Source organism: Thamnophis sirtalis, unplaced genomic scaffold (assembly GCF_051295495.1).
Source record: "Thamnophis sirtalis isolate CommonGarterSnake01/CBP01778 unplaced genomic scaffold, rThaSir2_p1.2 scaffold_9, whole genome shotgun sequence".
In the NCBI taxonomy this organism is placed as follows: domain Eukaryota; kingdom Metazoa; phylum Chordata; class Lepidosauria; order Squamata; family Natricidae; genus Thamnophis; species Thamnophis sirtalis.
In genome coordinates this window covers 69,505,089-69,523,720 of record NW_028261389.1, presented here as the reverse complement: position 1 = coordinate 69,523,720, position 18,632 = coordinate 69,505,089, and the positions used below count along the sequence as shown (strand labels likewise).

General features: G+C 45.5%; 1 protein-coding gene across 3 annotated transcripts in view; it reads left to right on the top strand.

The window, feature by feature from the left end:
- The first annotated feature begins 399 nt into the window (after positions 1-399).
- SHISAL1 (shisa like 1) overlaps positions 400-18,632 on the top strand; it is a 109,714-nt gene continuing 91,481 nt past the window's right edge. For all 3 annotated transcript variants that reach the window (XM_087722213.1, XM_087722214.1, XM_087722212.1), the window contains exon 1: positions 400-503. The gene's annotated coding sequence lies outside the window, so the exon portion shown is untranslated. The remainder of the gene's footprint in view (positions 504-18,632) is intronic.

Here is an 18,632-nt window from a genome sequence, read left to right as displayed (position 1 = left end):
ATTTCTGACAAGTGGCCGTCCAAGGGTCTTCTGGGAAGCCTCGGGGAGAGGGGGTGATGGGGCACCCACAACTTCTGAAGGCAAGCCGTTCCATTGGGTCGAAGTCGGAAAATTTATCCTCATTTTCTAGGCTGAATCTGCCACTTGATCACTTTCCATCCATTGTCCTCTTCGCAAGAGGGGGCGGAGGAAGGGACCGAGCGCCCCTCTCCGCCGCCGGCTTAACCGCTTTCGAGGCGGCGGCACGCTTCCTCCGGCTGCCGCGCCGCTCCTCCTCCTCCTCTTTCTCTCCACCCCCTCCGGCTCGCTCGGGCGCGAAGGGAGGGGCAGGGGGTGTCGCTTTGCCCGCGCGGGGAGGCGCCCCCGATCCGCCCTCGGCAAAGAGCTGGGCTGAAAAAAAGCAGGCGGGCGCGGGCGAAGTCAGTCGCGCTTCCTTCGCCGGCGGGGATGTCGCGGCTCGCTGGCTCCAGCGCTTCCCGCCGGGGGACCAGGTTGCCGTTCAGGTGGGTGAGCCGCCTCCGCGGGTTCCCCCCCCCCACCTCCCTTCTCCCCGCCGCCTCTCAGCTGCCCCTTCCTCCTCCCCTCCCCTCCCTCCCTCCCTCCGCCGGGCGGGGCTTCTGGCGCGCGCTGTTAGGGAGGACGCCCCCCACCACCACCTCCCGCCATCTCGCAATTTGGGGCTGCTTGCTTTCGAGGGTGGGGAAAGACGGGCCTCTACGTCCCGCCGCTCCGTCGGGCGAAGAAAGACCAGCGGGGAAAGGGCGGCTTCCCAGAGCCATCCTTTATCTCTCTCTCTCTCTGTTTTTTTTTAAATCCTTTCTCGGCTCAGTCTACCTCGCAGGGGTGTTGTGCGTGCGTGTATGTATATGAGGGAGGGAGGGGGGAGGGAAATCACGCCGCGAGAGGGGGATGGAGTCCCTCCCGAGAGAACCCTTATGGTTAAAAAGAAAGAAAAAAAACACCTCAAGGAGCGCCTTTCCTCCGCGAACAGAGCAACATCTTCCGAAGTCTCCGCTTGGAACAGTCCCTCAACATTTGCCCCAGGGAGGAGCCGGGATGTTTCAAACGCCTCAGTTTTGCTCTTCGGACTCTTTCCCCGCTCTTGGAAACCCCCCCTTTTTTTTTGGTCTCTTCCCTCTCGAGAGGCGCTCCCCCCCCACCACCTGAGGAGGTCTCGCGCTGCCCGCAGACGCCTCGGGAATCGGCGGGACGGGGCTGCTAGGGAGGGAGGGAGGGAGGGGCAGCGCCGGGCGAGGGGAAAGGCGGAGACGTTGGGGGGGGATTTTCTTCAAGGGCTCCCAGGCGCTGTCTGCTTTTTCTTCTGCCCCGCCCCAATTTCGCGGCTCGCGCCCAGTTGGGAAGAGGCTCCCCGGGCAGGCGGCTGCGGAGCCTGCATGGAAACTTCCCCACCCACCTCCCCACCTCGCCGTGGAAACCGGAGCCCCGCGCCTCAAGAGACAGGGGAGTTGGAAGTAGTTTCGCGGAGCCTCCCCGTTGCCTGCGGGGAAACTTGGGATGGGGATCCCCCCCCCCCCCCAGAGTAGACTAGAGGCTGGTTAGAAGGTGAATCAGGCGATGGGTGCCGCTTCGACCCCTGTCGTTACAGGTAGTCCTCGACTTACAGCAGTTTGTTCAGTGACCGTTCAAAGTTACAACGGCACTGAGAAAAAGTGACTTGGGACCATGTTTTGTACAAGACCGGTTGCAGCATCCCCCTGGTCACGTGATTTACATTTGGATCAGTGGTGAAATTCAATTTTTTTACTACCGGTTCTGTAGGCGTGGCTTGTTGGGCGTGGCAGGGGAAGGATACTGCAAAATCCCCATTCCCTCCCCACTTCTTGGGGGAAGGATGCTGCAAAATCCCCATTCCCTCCCCACTCCTTGGGGGAAGGATGCTGCAAAATCCCCATTCCCTCCCCACTCCTGGGAAAGGATACTGCAAAATATCCATTCCCTCCCCACTCCTTGGGGAAGGATGCTGCAAAATATCCATTCCCTCCCCACTCCTGGGGGAAGGATGCTGCAAAATCCCCATTCTGGGGCCAGCCAGAGGTGGTATTTGCCGGTTCTCCAAACTACTCAAAATTTCCGCTACCGGTTCTCCAGAACCTGCTGAATTTCACCCCGATTCAGATGCTTGACAAGTGACTTGCATTTATGATGGTTGCGGTGTCTCGGAGTCATGCGATCCCCTATTGCGACCTTCTGACAAGCAAAGTCCATGGGGGAGCCAAATTTGCTTAACCACCACATTACTAATTTAAGAACGGCAGTGATTCATGTACCGAATGTGGCAAGAAAAGTCGTAAAATGAAGCAAACTCACTTCACAGAGTTCTCGCTTTAACATAAATTTTGGGCTCAATTGTGGTTTTAAGGTGAGGACTACCTGTCCTTCAATGGGCGTTTGGGTTGAAAACACCTATGTCATGGCCAGTTAGTGGCTCCAGGTGACCTAAAAAAAATTAGGACTTTGGTACAGGTAGTCCTTGGCTTATATGGCCACAGTGGAGCCTGAAACTTATGTTGCTAAGTAAAACATTCGTTAAATGAGTTTTTCCGTTTTTACAACTTTTCTTGCCCCAGTTGTTAAGTGAATCATTTATTAAATTAGTAATATGGCTGTTGAGTGCGATTCCTCAATTGACTTTCAAGGTTTCAAAAGAGGATTAGGTGACCCCAGGACATTGCAACAATCATCAATATGAACCACTTGCCAAGCATCTGAATTTTGATCATGTGACTATAGGGATGTTGCAATGGTCACAAGTGCGAAAAACAGTCATAACTCCCTTTTTTCAGTAACCGAATGGTCACTGAATGAAGTGTTGTAAGTCAAGGGCTACCTGTAGTTCACTTAAACTCACGCGGTTTAGTCTGAAAAGGTGTCACCAGATGGCCTGAGACTCCGGTACACAATACAGCATTTCTACAACAGGCACCTTTACAAAGTTGTCAACGCGGAAATAACATTATAGCCAAATAACAGAGTTGGAAGGGACTTTGGAGGTCTTCTACTCCAACCTCCAGCTCAAGCAGGTGGCCTGTCCTATTCAGGACAAATGGCTGTCCAATCTCTTTTTCGAAAACCTCCAATGATGGAGTACTCACAACTTCTAGAAGCAAGACGTTCCAACTGATTAATTATCACAGTCAGGAAATTTTTCCTTAGTTCTAGATTGGATCTTTCCTTAATAAGTTTCCATCCCTTAACTTCTTGCCCTGGCCAACTTTTCTCAACCACAGCAACTTGAAGATGGGTAGACTTAAACTCCCAGAATTCCCCAGCCAGGAATGGGGAAGAGAAGTTGTAACTAGCACCCTCTATATTTATGTGTGTTTGTGTTGAGAGAGTGGGGAGAGAGACAGGTAGACAGACAGACAGACACAGCAGGTTTTTTCTGGAGGTTGACAAGTTTGCATGCTGTTCTACATCTGGGATGACTGAAGTTTCAAGCAGGAGGACTAGAGGTGCTCCAGGGTCCCTTCCAATTCTGTTGTTCTGTTACTTCTATTAAATTAGTGCAAGCATGCAGAGTCTGGTTCCTTTATTTTTCTTACAGCCCCTTACAGCCTAGTACTGTAATGGATTTTGCAGAAGTCTTGTGATTCTGCATAAACCTTGTGTTACATTTTTCTGGAGTTGTTTTTCTTTGCGGTCCTGGCCAGATCTAGCCTGCGTGTGATCTTGATTCATTTGGTACCTCTTTCCTGTACCAAATTTGGCCCCATCTTCTTGACCAAAGGAGAGTTAGTTCTGAACTCCTTAATATATGTTTATCAAATATCAAAGATGGACTATTTGCACTTTTCTTTAGTCCCTCTTGTGTGTCCCCAGAACATCCGTGGAGTCAACAAGGATAAATTTTCCCAGCAGGACAGTAGTAAACTGACAGCCAGGCTGAGGGTTTCAGTTTACTACTTCACTAGTCACAAATCTAAAAAGTCTTGAGAATACAATTTAAAAACCCGAGCAATAATTCTGTGGGAATGTTCTTTTCGTTGGAAAGATATAAGAAAGATGAGAGCTGGGGGAGAAAGGAGAAGTAATGAGGAGGCAGCAAATGATTGATGATTTTTAGGCTCAGCATGCAAAGGGTACCATATCTTATTAGTATCTGAATTAGGAAATTGCAAGGTTCATGGATATCCACAGGGTATGATGAGAAAAGTCGTGATGGCCATAACTATACAGCTGAAGCTCTCTGTTTTTTTATATACATTAGGCAGAATTTTGACTAGCATTTTGCCATCATCTTGACTTTTTTGGCCATATAAGATCATGCTTGCTAAGAGATGAAATCTGGGCTAGGTAGGAAGATTGGGGGGAGGGGGGGAAATCAAGTAGAAAAGTGTAACTATTGCCAAGAACATGAGTTGCTGGATTTGATTTGCCATAAGCAAGATGCAGAAATAGAGGAGACCTCTATAAGTCTGCCCCCAATGAAATTAGGGGGTCCATTTTATTCAGTTGCCCTGGATCATTTATTATTTAAATCATTGCTCTTTTAAATCATTCTTTCCTCAACCTTGGAAACCAAATTGACCAAAGGAGAGTTAGTTCTCAACTCCTTAATATATGCTTATCTCAAAGATGGACTACTTGCACTTTTCTCAAAGATGGACTACTTGCACTGGTGGACTTCAACTCTCAAAATCTGGCTGGGGAATTCTGGGAGTTGAAGTTCATCTATCAATGTTGTCAAAGTGGAGAAGCAACCTTCAGTAGGACAAGAAGTAATACCCCGTTTCCCTGAAAATAAGACCCAACCGGAAAATAAAACCTAGCGTGATTTTTCAGGATGCTCGTAATATAAGCCCTACCCCCAAAATAAGCCCCAGTTAAGATCATCAACCAGACGGATGCAATTAGTACCATATTTCCCCAAAAATACATCTTTTGGAGCAAAAAATAATATAAGACCTGGTCTTATTTTCAGGGAAACATGGTAGATGAAAACTATCAAGGAGAGATCCAACCTAGAAATAATGAGAAATTTCCTACCAGTGAGGACAATTAATCAAGGGAATGGGTTGCTTTCAGAAGTTGTGGGTGCTCCATCAATAGAGGTTTTTGAGAAGAGATTAGACAGCTGTTTGTCCGGAATAGCATGCGTCTCCTGCTTGAGCAGGGGGTTGGACTAGAAGACCTCCAAGGTCCCTTCCAACTGTCCTGCACTAAATAGCAATAGCACTTAGACTTACAGTGCTTTACAGCCCTCTCTAAGCAGTTTACAGAGTTGACCTATTGCCCCACAACAATCTGGGTTCTCATTTTACCCACCTCGGAAGGATGGAAGGCTGAGTCCAACTTGAGCCAGTGAGAATTGAACTGCCAAACTGCAGGCAGCCAGCTGGCAGCAGAAGTAGCCTGCAGTACTGCATTCTAACCACTGCACCACTGCGGCTCATAACAAATACATAAATTCTCCACCTCCCCCTTTGGGAAGAGAACAGTTCTTGTGTGGGGTTAAGAGGGTGGATTACTGGAATGTCTTTGCAGTTGTTGTTTTGCCCTTTCTCAAAGTGAGAGAGAGAAGGAGAGTTGCTGCAATCAGAGTCCATCCATCTCCAGCCTAAGAATTCAGAAGTCTGGCCAATCTGGACCACCCAGGCTGTTTTCCAAAATGCATGTATTAGGAGAGGAATTCTTTTGCATGCGCTTCCAGATAAACGGGAAAAGGATGGAGCGTCCAATAAGCTCTGCAGCTAAGCAGATGGATTTGAACTTGGTAGCTCCAAGCCAACACAAATATTTGCTCCTCCCAGTAGGGCGTCTTAGAGCCATTGTGAGGAGCACCAACATTTAAGCAGGAGAGGGGGCTATGGGAATGGTTTCCATTCCCACCGAATTGTTGCCTCCCCATGGCAAAAATAAATACCAGTCCCTCTCCTTAAGCCAAGTTTAGCCGAATGCTTAGAAAGGCAGGCTTAGCCATTCTAAGTAGCCCATGCTGACAGGGCCCCTGGGCTATCTCCCTGTTCCTGTGTGGCCTCTTGGACGGGCTGTTTCTGAACCCGCATTTTCTGAAAGGTTACTAAACTCAGGCTCAGAGGAAGCTGAGGAGGGAAGCCAGTCAGAGGAGGGCAGCTCCCAGGAGTTTTCCCATGAGAAACTGGTAATTAAGGAGTCCAGCTCAAGCCCCAGATTCAGTAGCAACTAGAACAGGGGTCGGCAACCTTAAACACTCAAAGAGCCACAAAGGTCCTAACCGGAAGCTCCCTGTTCAATTCTGGAGTTGACCGGAAGTCCAGTTTCCCCACCATAGAGTCTCCTCCTAGTGCAGCATCCTTTTTCCTCTACCTATTCTAACCGAAAGCCCTATCAATTGTGGAGCTGACTGGAAAACCTGCCCCTTGCCATAGAATCTCCTCCTGGCGTGCCCTGCTTTCCCCCCCCCCAACCGGAAGCTCCTCTCAAAATTGTGGTGCCGACTGGTGACAGGGAGCTGCAGCAGAGGGATGAAAGAGCCACATGCAGCTCCAGAGCCACAGGTTGCTGACCCCTGAGCTAGAAGTAGCCATTGGACAGCCAAGAAGAGCTTGCCTACTGAAGCAGATCTTCGAAATCACATGCGAGTAAGCCTCTAAACATTTCATTTGCTACAAGTACCCCATCCTAAAACCACACACATCCCTGCTTTCAGGACTTGTGTTACGAGAAAAGCATAACTTTCTCCAGGGCAGTGTCGCACTGCAAACTTAGAGGCATCATAGCTCTTGAGTCAAGAGAAATCCATGCACCTATAACAAGTCGGCAACTCCTGATGCCAAGCCCATCTTTCTTCAGGGTTAGACCACAGCTGCAGAACCATCTGTGCAATTGTAGGAAAAGGTACAGCTGACAACTGTGTTGCTAACCAGTGTTATATCAAGAGCCACCTCCAGCCTTTTCCTTTGAAGTAGTCTTAGAAAAAGAACATTGGAAGATGTCATTTAAAGACCTCCTGCGTAGGGTCAGTTCTTCCGACAAAGAGATTGGGCAATGCGGAGCTTGTTCTCTAGTGGAAAGAGGAAAAGACGGGGAAAGAAATTAGTGAAGGTTTTATTCCCTTCTCCTGATCTTAAAAAGCTTTAACGAGAGCCTAAAGAGCTCTTTTTAATTTGGTAAATTTATACGGCCACCCATCACGCATGAAATGATTCTGGGCTGCTAAGAAAATCTTCCAAGCAGACTTGAAGAAGATGAAAATAGGTAGCTCCAGAAACTGAAAAAGGATGGCAGCGAGCCAGCCTACGTCTGTTATTTTCTACCTTCCAGAAGGCAAGGTTAGCAAAATTATTTGCTACCTCGAAACCTCTGTCTTCTTGCCTGCTCTGCTGTACAATTGACTTATGACTCAATGTTTGCCATTCTTAATCATTGGTGTCTTGGAGAGCTCATTAGTGTTTCCATGACAATGTGACCCTAAGATTGTTCTGGTTATCATTCTGTCTGGGCTTGATATTTATAGTCACACCAATGAATGGGGGTGCCATGATTATCTAGCTGAAGAGCACTTGCTTCTTCTCTTGCTCTGATTTCTTTACAGTATCTGATATGGAAAAGCGAGAAAAATCTGCCACTCATCATTGTCTACATTAGTGTTTCTTCTGCTCTCTGGGGAATTTCTGGCAATTGAAGTCTATACATCTTAACACTTACCAAGGCTTACCACTGTCTGTATTTTTATTTTTGGTAGATTGATATGCCAGCCAGGGAGAATTCCAACAGGAACTGGAGTGATTTTGAACTTCATGGCTGAATATTTGTTTTAAGTCATTTAAATTTATTCTGTACATTTACTCAGAGTATCTTAAGGCAGTGTACTTTCAGGGATAGCTACCGTAATTGCTTTAAATTATATATAATATCTGTCTACCTTTCTAAGAACTCTTTCTTTAGTTGGAGGTTAAACAAAATAAGGGGGAAATATTTTTTTTTAGGAACTAGTTACCTGCCTTAATAGTTGGCATACATGCAATCATATTTCAACTTTTTGTAAATGCTTTTTCAGGATGGGAGTTATGGGGTTGATCACATCTGGAGGACAGATGTTGGGGAAAGTTAATTTATGTGACGTATTTAATTGGATCTTTCATCAAGATATAGTTCTGTCATTCCATCTGGTTTGTGTTGTACGATACAAACCAGGCATGGAACTAGAAGCAAAGTGTCACTCTGGACTGACATGCTGCCCCTTACTCATTTCTCATTGCTCTGAATTTGGCAAAGAGGAAATTTAATTTTGAATCTGCTTCTAGCAAGTTTTAAACTGTTGAACGAGTGTGCAGAAAGAGTGGCTTAAAATGGAAGTTCAGGTTTCTTGTGCTTTAGTAAAAGGCTTCGGAAGAATAATGCCGCCAATTGCATTCCTTGACTTGATTTTTTAATTTTTCCTGCTTTCTTGCTGCCTTGTAGATTCTCTGTCAATTTGCAGTGAGCAGGGCAGGTTGGTCCTCACATCCAAATGCAGCTGTTGAGCAGTAACAAAAAAGGAAGTTGTAGGATGAAGGCAGGGTAACAAAACTGAACAGACACGTGGATTTGAAGGGGCATCCAACATCTGTTGGGAAACCTTGGAGTTGCTGTGTCTTTTTCTGGGCTCCTGTAGCTGGTGAACCTGATCCCAGGAACAGTTATTCATTCCCTTCAGATGTTCTCAATAGTGGTCCATTATATTTGGCCTTTCGAATGCAGGTGACTCCGCAGCCCTAGCTCACTGTTGGAAGAAATGTCCATCTGAGTTCAGTTCCAAGTGGGGAGAAAGATACAGGAAACATGGTGGTTGTTTGGAAAGATGGTTTAATGGTGGAGAGGACCACATGGGCAAAATGGTGAGAGAGGTAGAGATAGATGTATACACTCTCTTGGGCTCTCCCTTAGAATTTCCTGTTCCTGTACAAGAAATGTATCCCATTGGCTGTCAGACTCCCAGGGGGCGGGGGTCTTAGCTAACTTTGTAGGCTGCGTCCTAGGCTTGGTTGAGCCTTGCTGGGTGTCATGTGGTGAGATGGGTAGAGAGCTAATCCTTGTATGTCCTGGGGGCCATGTCTTTATCCCATCACCCTGGAGCTGAAGGGGGACATAGGCAGGGAGCTGTAGGAAGCTGCTTTGTCTTTAAAAACATGTTTCTCCTTTTCTCATCCAGGGAAGTATAATATCCTGCCTTTTTAATATTTCCCAGAATATTTCATTCTTCTAGGAAGGCGTGTGTGTGTGTGTGTGTGTGTGTGTGTGTGTGTGTGTGTGTGTGTGTGCGCGCGCGCTGACTTCCTACATGATAAAGAAGCATCTTCTGCTTTAACTGGGAAAGAGGACAATAAAAGTGGGCAAAACAAAACTTGTAGATGGTATTAATCCACACCAGAGGGACAAAGGCTTATCAAAAGCTGTCCTCCCTTGAGTCAAGCTCCTGTCCTACTGGTTGGAAAGGAGCCATTCGTGCAGCTTTCTTGGCAACAGAACTGAATTGGCTTGTCACTGCCTTCTACCAGGGCTTTTATTTTTATTTTTAACTTCCTACTATAGGAAAGGGTGAGAAACTGTATCTGGTGGTCTCCCATTTGGGTCAGACCCCTTTTAGCTTTTTCAAGATTGGGAGAACATTTTGAACTCTGTTTTTATTCTCTATGAACTTGCTTTTAAGGCTAAATACCTATTTTCTCTGTGATAACAAGCTGTCGTGTGCTTGTTAGGATGAGCCCCCGAGCAATTAAAAAAAACCTTACATATTATATGTTCTTAATGGTCCAGCAGAGGCTTAGTGTTCAAGGTTGACTCGCCTCAATAGTCAGCAAGATAGATCTGGAATGTTATTAGTAAGGCATGAAGAGTGAGAGTAGTATATTTCATTCACACACACAAACATACACTTTGTTTGAGAGCAACGATCTCCGGGAATGGAGATTCATTTAGCTGATTGTGATTGTGATAGAATTAGCCTCCATAATCTTTTCCTCACTCTATGGAATATGATCAGTCACTTTGGCAAGTAAATGTTGAAGGAGGCAAAAATTCTGCTTATCTTTTCATTGTAATTTTTTGTGGCTGGGATTTTAAAAGGTGCTAAACAGCAGCGGTGTGTGTATGTGTGTGTGTTTTTTGTTTGCAATCCCAGCTCTTTGTCAGGAAAGCTCTAATTTGTTTTTGACCTCAGGGAGGAAAATGTATCTGTTGCAGACTCATCTTGCATTTTAAGAATCAAAATGTCGGTGACGATATTATTAAGTAACAATTCATTTTTTTGATTGGCATGCTGTACCTTAGCTGAGTAGTAGCAACATGGGTTGATGCAACAATTCAATTTTATTTATTTTATTTTATTTATTACTTTGTCAAACGTGTACAAGATAGCAGGTATAAGTCTAAACATTGACATGAACAAAGGAAATGAATACAAATAAATGGGGACAGTAGGACAGGGACGGTAGGCACGCTGGTGGGCTTATGCACGCCCCCTTGACAGACCTCTTAGGAATGGGGTGAGGTCCATGGTAGACAGCTTAAGGTTGAAACTGTGGGGGTTTGAGGGTGTAACAACAGAGCATTCCAGGCATTGACCACTCTGTTGCTGAAGCCGTATTTTCTGCATTTGAGTTTGGAGTGATTCACCTTGAGTTTGTATCTATTGTTTTCCCGTCTATTATTGCGGTTGAAGCCGAAGAAGTCGTTGACAGGTAGGACGTTGTAGCAGACAATTTTGTGTCCTATGCTTAGTTCAGACCGTAGGCGGTGTAGTTTCAGATTGTCCAAGCCCAAAATTTCAAGCCTGGCGGCATAAGGGATTCTATTGTGAGTAGAGGAGTGGAGGACTCTTCTCGTGAAATACCTCTGGACTCTGCTCAATTGAATTAATGTCCAATACAGTGTATTCGAGAATTGGTCTGGCAAAGGTTTTGTATGCCCTAGTTAGCACTATAATGTTACCGGAGAAGAAGCTTTGCCAAATTAGCAAAAAAAAATTATCTTAGCAAAAAAATTTTTTTGCTAAGATAGTTTACAGATTGAACCAGCAAGTCTTGATGATCTAAATTGACTGTGCCATTATATACTGTCCAAATGGAAGTTATTTGCATATGGAATAATTTGCATAGTATATGCTAATTAACTAATATTTTAGAACTGCTTTGGCATTTAGCTGTGTCCCTATAGTTGAAGTAATTGGAAGGCAGATGTCCGTGTAAAGCCAAATACCAACATTTGCAAATACTGGTAACCATCTTCACAGCTTCACCCCACATGTATTTCTTTTATGATTTATCATGGGCCTGAAGCATCTTCTCATCTTGTCTCCCAATCTATAAAAGCTCTGAATAGCTATTTACAAGTCTGATTGAAGCTCTGTACCAGCTACAATGAATAATTTGAAAAGAAGTTTATCTTTAGTTTTTTTATTCATCATGTAACATTCATGAAATTTTATGCATGTATTACAGAGGTTCTGTAGAAATGTTTTTAGACAGCCCCTTTGCCGCAAATGCAATGCTTACAGTGTCTGATTAGTTGACATCTTGCAAACAGTTCCCAAACAGTCAAAATTAAGTCAATCCTGAGGTGTTATTCCAGCATCAACTTCTAACAGTGTTAAAGAAAGAATATATTCCGGATTTCTGAACAGAACAAATTTTGCTAATGAATTCATTAGATGAGTTTGCAAAGAACTACTTTGTAGAACATGGCTGCATTCAGACATAAAACCAATTAAAGTGTTAATTTGCATTACAAAAGATTATTGCCTTTCAGATACAAGGAGAGGATCTTTTGACTAGATAAAAAAAAGCGTTTTAGAAAATCAGTTTGCACTTCCTTACCACCCCCACTGCTTTCCTTCAGAACCTAAGCTCATTTGTACCCAGTCTAACCTGACCAGCGTTCAATCCCAGCTGTGCTGTGGTCAGCTGGCCGGGAGATTTCATTAGCTCATTAAATAGCATGTCTCCTCCTTGCAGAAAAGTCTTGAGTGCTGGCTAATAAACCACCTCTTGGAATCTAAGGAACATCTAACCCAGCTTTTTCCTAGGAAGAGAGATTGTCATGGTGGAAAGATTTCTTTACAATCAGCTTTTTTTTAAAGCTGTTTTGGAAGAAGTGTCCATCTGGGTTTAGTTCCAAGTGGGAAGAAAGACACTGGAAACATGGAGGCTACTTGGAAAGATGGTTTAATGGTGGATCACATGGTTTGAGGTCCTGTGCAAAAAGGGAAGAGATGCTGAGAGTGCCTGGGTTTTATGCTCTCTCTGGGCTTTTGAATTTGAGCTTGTGCTCTGATTGGTTGTCAGGCTCCCATGGGGCCATGCAGGGGCAGCTCTGTAGGCTGTCCTGAGTCCCAAGCTTGGTTGACTCTTGCTGGGCGATGATGTAATGAAGGGACTTTGGGCAATTCCTCCTATAGCTCTGCCTGGAGGAGGTAGATGTAGAATAGACTGGCCTAGGCCTTAATGGCCCATTGGCAAAAGGGGGGACTGAGTTTATGCCCCCCTTTTAGGGGAAATATTCTGTCCTTTTAATATTTCCTAAAACATTTAATTTTTTCTAGGAGTGGGGTGGGTGCTAACTTCCGACAGCTAACTTCCATACAAATGGTTTAAAACGGGGGTGTTTTTTAAGACTTTAAGACAACCATGGGTGTCCAAACCTGGGAACTGTAAGACTTGTGGACTTCAACTCCCAGAATTCCCCAGCCAAGTTTGGACACCCCTGGTTTCAGTGTTCAACAGTGCTTTTATCTAATTGCACAGGAAGCAAATTAGAGGGCCCTGTTTTTGAGGTGACTAAAATCTCGATCCTGTACTCTCAAAACATCCATAACACAAAGCCCACCTTGACCATGTGGCTTATCATTTCCTAGCCATCCTTCTCAAATTCCATTTCTGTTATTTCAAGAACAATTTCATGCGCAGCTAGGAGCAGATTCCATTGGACATGGTAGGAATTACATCTGGGTAGAGCACATACAAGGCAGAGTTGGGTTCCTACCAGTTCGCACCTATTCGGTAGAACCGATTCGTCAAATCTACCGAACCGGTTAGAAGAGATTCCACCAGTGGATTCGGAAAGCAGGCCACACCTACAGAAGAGGTTCCAAAAAATTTTGAAACCCACCACTGATGCAAGGTTACTATGTTGCTTAGATTTCCTCACTGTGTGGGTTTATTCATATTTAACTACCCTTGATGAAGGGCACACAGCAGGGGTGTCAAACTGACAACCTGTGGGCTGGATGCGTCATGCGCAGGCGACGCCCACCCCAGCTCCATGAAGGTGTTGGAAGAAATATCCATCTGGTTCAGTTCCAAGTTGGGAGAAAGGCACTGGAGACAAAATGGAGGCTGGAGGCTGAGTGGAAAGATGATTTAACGATGAAGCAGAACCGCATGGGGTTTTTCACCCTCCCCAGGCTCCTAGAAAGCCTCTGGAGCTTGGGGAGGGCGAAAAAAGTGCACCAAAAGTGGCGGGGGAGCGCTGGGAGCACTGGCATGCACATGGGGGGGATTGCACATAGCATTATGTGTGTGACATGCCCGTGCACGACCACCCTGCACTCCCTTTGCTTTTGGCATGGGAGCCAAAAATGTTTAGCCATCACTGGCTTAGGGCATGTAGAGATGCAGACAACTTGAACGAAAAATACTGGTTCGTCACTTCAATGTGATGGGGATTCCATTTTAGGCTGTGCAGGAAGTTGTGTTCCAAGACTCCTGTTAAACACCTCTAGTGTCTTGTATGAAAGGGTGAAGATTTCAAGAAACCACAATTAAACATAGCATCTCCTTATATGCAACTCTATAGAAGCTAAGATAAAGAGGTTCTTGGGATCTTGTTTATAGTAGCTGGTTTCCAGCAAGGGCCTAGTCATCATGGTCTCCATAGTTGCATGGCTGCTTGCATCCTGGAGGGAATGAAAAAGCAACAAGAAGATTGCAGCCTTTAAACTGCAACGTGTGCATTTTGCTAATCTGATCATTTGAATGCAGACAATCCCAAATTGCCTGAGAATCGTGGTATAATAAATATTGATTACTAAGAAAGGGACGCGGTGACTCAGTGGCTAAGATGCTGAGCTTGTCGAACAGAAAGGTCAGCAGTTTGGCGGTTCGAATCCCTAGCACCGCATAACGAAGTGAGCTCCCGTCCCAGCTTCTGCCAACCTAGCAGTTCGAAAGCACATAAAAAATGCAAGTAGAAAAATAGGAACCACCTTTGATGGGAAGGTAACAGTGTTCCGTGCAACTTTGACATTTAGTCATGCCATCCACGTGACCACGGAGACGTCTTTGGACAGCGCTGGCTTTTTGGCTTTGAAACAGAGATGAGCACTGCCCCCTAAAGTCGGGAACAACTAGCACATATGTGCGAGGGGAACCTTTATCTTTACCTAAGGAGGGGAGGTTTTCCATTTAAAGGGTATACTTCACAGGAGTTTCTGCATGATGTGTTTAAAAAATATTGAAGAAAATCAAGAAGGTGTAATTAAAGCTCCAATTTATTTGTGTGTGAGTGTGTCACCCTCCTATAGTACACATACAATTGCACTGGCACAGCCACCCTCTGAAGGCACCCTCTGCAGATGCCCTTGCTTCACAAATATATTTAGTTGTGTCATCCTTGTAACCTATTGATAAAATACTCCCTAATTCTTAATGTAAATGAGCAGGGGGTACTTATCAAAGCTCTTTGTGATGCAGTTATTTAAAGGGATGTGACATTTTATGTTTCCCTGGTGACATTTTTTTGGAAATCGTCCCATTAGCAAGGCAAATTTAATTCTTCCAAGGCCATTTCTAATAAGAAAGTCGCACGAATAATGTGCCTCAGTAATTCATTTTATTATAACTCCTTGAACTTCATGGGCAGATTAGTGTAGGCAATGAAGTAAATAATTATTTAACCACCTTTTAAAATTACATTTCAAAGTCACAAAATCCAGCTATTAGAGACTTTTTGAATTAGTGCTGGGAAGAAACAATTATATCTTACAATCAGGGGTGGGTTCCTACTGGCGTTGGTACTGGTTCATTTCATGTGCGCGCTAGATGTGCATTTCTCGCACATGCACAGTTCACTGTAAATTGTTCTGCGCATGCACAAAGACCATGAAAATCTAATAAAAACCATGACGGCAGCAGATGCTGGGGAACCTGTTCAGGGGCGTGGCCAGCCTAGGTGGCTGCCGGTTCTGCAACCCAGGCCAAATTACCACTACCGGTTCGCTCGAACCAGTGCGAACCGGTAGAAACCCATCTCTGCTTACCATGAAATAAAAGGTCTGACTTATTTATTATGAAGAGAGAGATATTCGATAACAGATTCCAGAACTGAAAGTTCCGAAAGAAAAGTTCAATTCAGCTTCACTGATTTCTGTTCACAGATTGGAACTGACACAGAAGAGTTGAGACCCATCAAGCAAATATTTATTGGTATTTTTCATCCAAATAGTTGGAAAGATACTCACACAGACAGTATCAATGCTTTGTGTCAGTTTGCGGAAGAGCATTGTTAGGCTTTGACTGAGTTCATAAAATGAAACACGCCATACTTTCCAATGCCCTGTTACTGTACGTGTAAATCTCACGATGGGTGTTCTTTAACCTTGAGATCTTGCTGTGAAAACAGCCAACAGGGTTGGTTTTGAAAAATAGTCCCATTTGTTCCAGATGAACCAGAACTGCCAATGCAACAAATAGAATACATTACAGAATGTACTTGAAAATGCCTCAGGGCCATTTTGCTGTCTCTCTCAAGCATTTCCCATTCTTTCGAAAGAAATCTCGTATCGATTGACCTCATCCAGGATTTTCAGAGGTTTCGGCCAAATAAATGGTAGCAATTGCAATAGTGACAAATATCTGTAGGATGACGGTAAAGATTTGTTCTCCAAGCTTGTGGGTTGGTTTTTTCAGCATTTTTTTTTTCAGCTGACGATGTTACGAAGCTTAGTAATGAAACATTCGGACACGAACCCCACAAGCTCGGAGAATGAGCCTTCACCCTCAAATAATAGTATTTCCAGCACCTATTACTATTGGTACTACCCTTGCTTGCCTTTGCCACAGCCATTCTATTACTATTTGTAGGTGTTTGTATTTTGTTATCTTCTCCAGTTCTTTCTCGTCTATTCTGCTGTCTCCAAGCACTGCCACACCCACTATCTAGCCCAGTGTTTTTCAACCTTTTTTGTGCAAAGGCACACTTTTTTCACGAAAAAAATCACGAGGCACACCACCATTAGAAAATGTTAAAAATATTTAACTCTGTGCCTATATTGACTATATCTTCTCAATTTACAATTATCTCAATTTGCAATTGTCTTTTGTGAAGTATAAATCAATTTATCCATTTAAAATCCACTCTCTTGAGATTATACTTCCTAGAATGCTAGCATCCATCCAAGGGTATGAGGTAGGTATTACCTAGTTCCTCACTCATTATTCCAAAACTGAAAGCTAACAACAGCATCATTGAAGTATAGGAACAGTATTGGGAGAGGACCAATTGAGGACATTGAAAATCTTGGAACTGTTTTGCATGAGTATAGCCTGTGCTTTAGCTTCGGAGCCATCCTACAGGAGTGAGTCCAGTGAATTTGACGGGGGGGAGCAAAGCTGCTCCCCGAGGCGCCGCAGGGAAGAGGCGGCAGAGGTGGGTGATCGCGGGAGAAACTGCGCTTGGGGCGGCGGGGCTTGGGCTCCCTTTCCGAGGCAGCGCAGGGAAGAGAGCAGCGTCTGCGCTGCTTTTGCTGGAGGTGGGGGAGCGCATGGGAGTCCTGCGGTCTTCTGCCTTTCAGGGTTCAGGGCGAGGCTCGTGCGCGGAGTTGCCCCTTTGGGCTCGTGTTCATCGCGGAAGGTCTCCCGTTCCAGCTTTGCGATTTCCCCCTTCCCGAGTTTGCCTTGAACCTTGCCCCTTCCTCCCTTCCTCCCTTCCCGGGACGAGAAGAGCCCCGTCGGCTTGTCTGGGCCAAAATCTGCCTGCGGGAGGGTGACGGGAACAGGGAGGAGGAGGAGACATTGCTAGGAAAGCAGGGGTGCTGGCTTCGTTCCTCTTGCTTTGCGTTCAATCTCCTTGTCCTGATTTCTCTGCCGGGAAATAAGCCTGGAGGAGCCAGGTGCAAGTCAGCGGGCATTTGCGTGGTGCCGCGAACGCGATCCCGGAATCCCCGGCTGGGGTTGTCAAGCAGACCAATCTGCAGCGCTCCCGAAACGGCGGGCTTATTGGGGGAAGCAGTGGTTTTTTTTGGAAGTGAATGGCCTCAAAACCTGCGGAATTCAACAAGTCTTGTTTTGAAGAGCTCCGCTGAAAACACCCGACGGGTGTTTTTCCCACGGCACACCTTACACTATGTCACGGCACACTAGTGTGCCACGGCACAGTGGTTGAAAAACACTGATCTAGCCTATCTTATGTAACCTAACCCAGTGATGGTGAACGTTTTTCTGCTCGGTTGTCAAAAGGGCGTGCACGCGATAGCCCACACTCACACCCATAATGCAATGCCCTCCCCCCATGCATGTGCACACACCCCTCGTGCTCCCCCCCACATGCACGCAGACTTCACTTTTCTCAAGGCTTTCCTGAATCCTGGGGAGGGTTAAAACAGCCTCACCCAGCCCTCCGGAAGATGAAAATCAGCTGGCCAGTGCACTGGAGCTGACATAGGGCAACACCTCATGTGCCCACAGATATGGCACTGTGTACCACCTGTGGCACATGGGCTATAGGTTCACTATCACGGACCTAAGCTAACCATTAACCTAACCTAACCCAGGGGTGGGTTCCTGCCAGTTCTAAACTCTTCTATAGAAGAGGTTCCACAAATCTACCATGCCATTTAGAACCGGTTCCAGCTCCCTCCCCCCGCCCGTCCGCACTATACTCGCCCCACCCCCCGCTCACTGATTGGCTGGCTCACCAATCGCCCTGCCCGCCTCTAAGAGTCCTATTTAAACCTTAAAGTCTTAAAGCTGTCAAGTTTAAACATCCCAGGGTTTTTTTCTAAAGAGTTAGGGCGGCAAGGGTCTTATAACTTGACAGCTTTAAGACTTGCGTGCTTCAAATGCTAGAGTTTCTGAGCCAACATTTTGGTTGCTAAGCAAGAGCGTTGTTAAGTGAGTTTCACCACATTTTACAAGTTGGCCACACCCACCCAGCCACATGACTGCCAAGCCACTCCCACAAAGCAGGCTACACCTACAGAAGAGGTTTTAAAAAATTTTGAAACCCACCACTGACCTAACCTAACCATTAACCTAACCTAAGATAGCAACGCAACACAACGCAATGTAAAATAACACATTTGTTTTTGTTATTATTATTTGTTAAGTTTGACTGTAGACACATCTGCGGGTTTTTTGGAGGGTAATCAAAAACTTGCCCAGTGGTGTCTGGAGGAAAAGCACATCTGCCCTGAGAGACACACTTCTTTTTCTATATTGCAAAAGAGATTTGTCCCCTCTGACCCTTCTCTGTGAATACACAGGGACAGAGGACCTGCAGGGAATCAAAAAACGTCAAGATGGTAGCCACAATCGCAAACAAACCCTGTTCTGTGCATATCACAAAAAGAGCCAAGGCTGTGATTGTGTGATTGCAATCAGCCTTTTGACTCTTCCCTTTTAAACACCTCCGTACAATCAGCTGGTGAAATTTCCGGT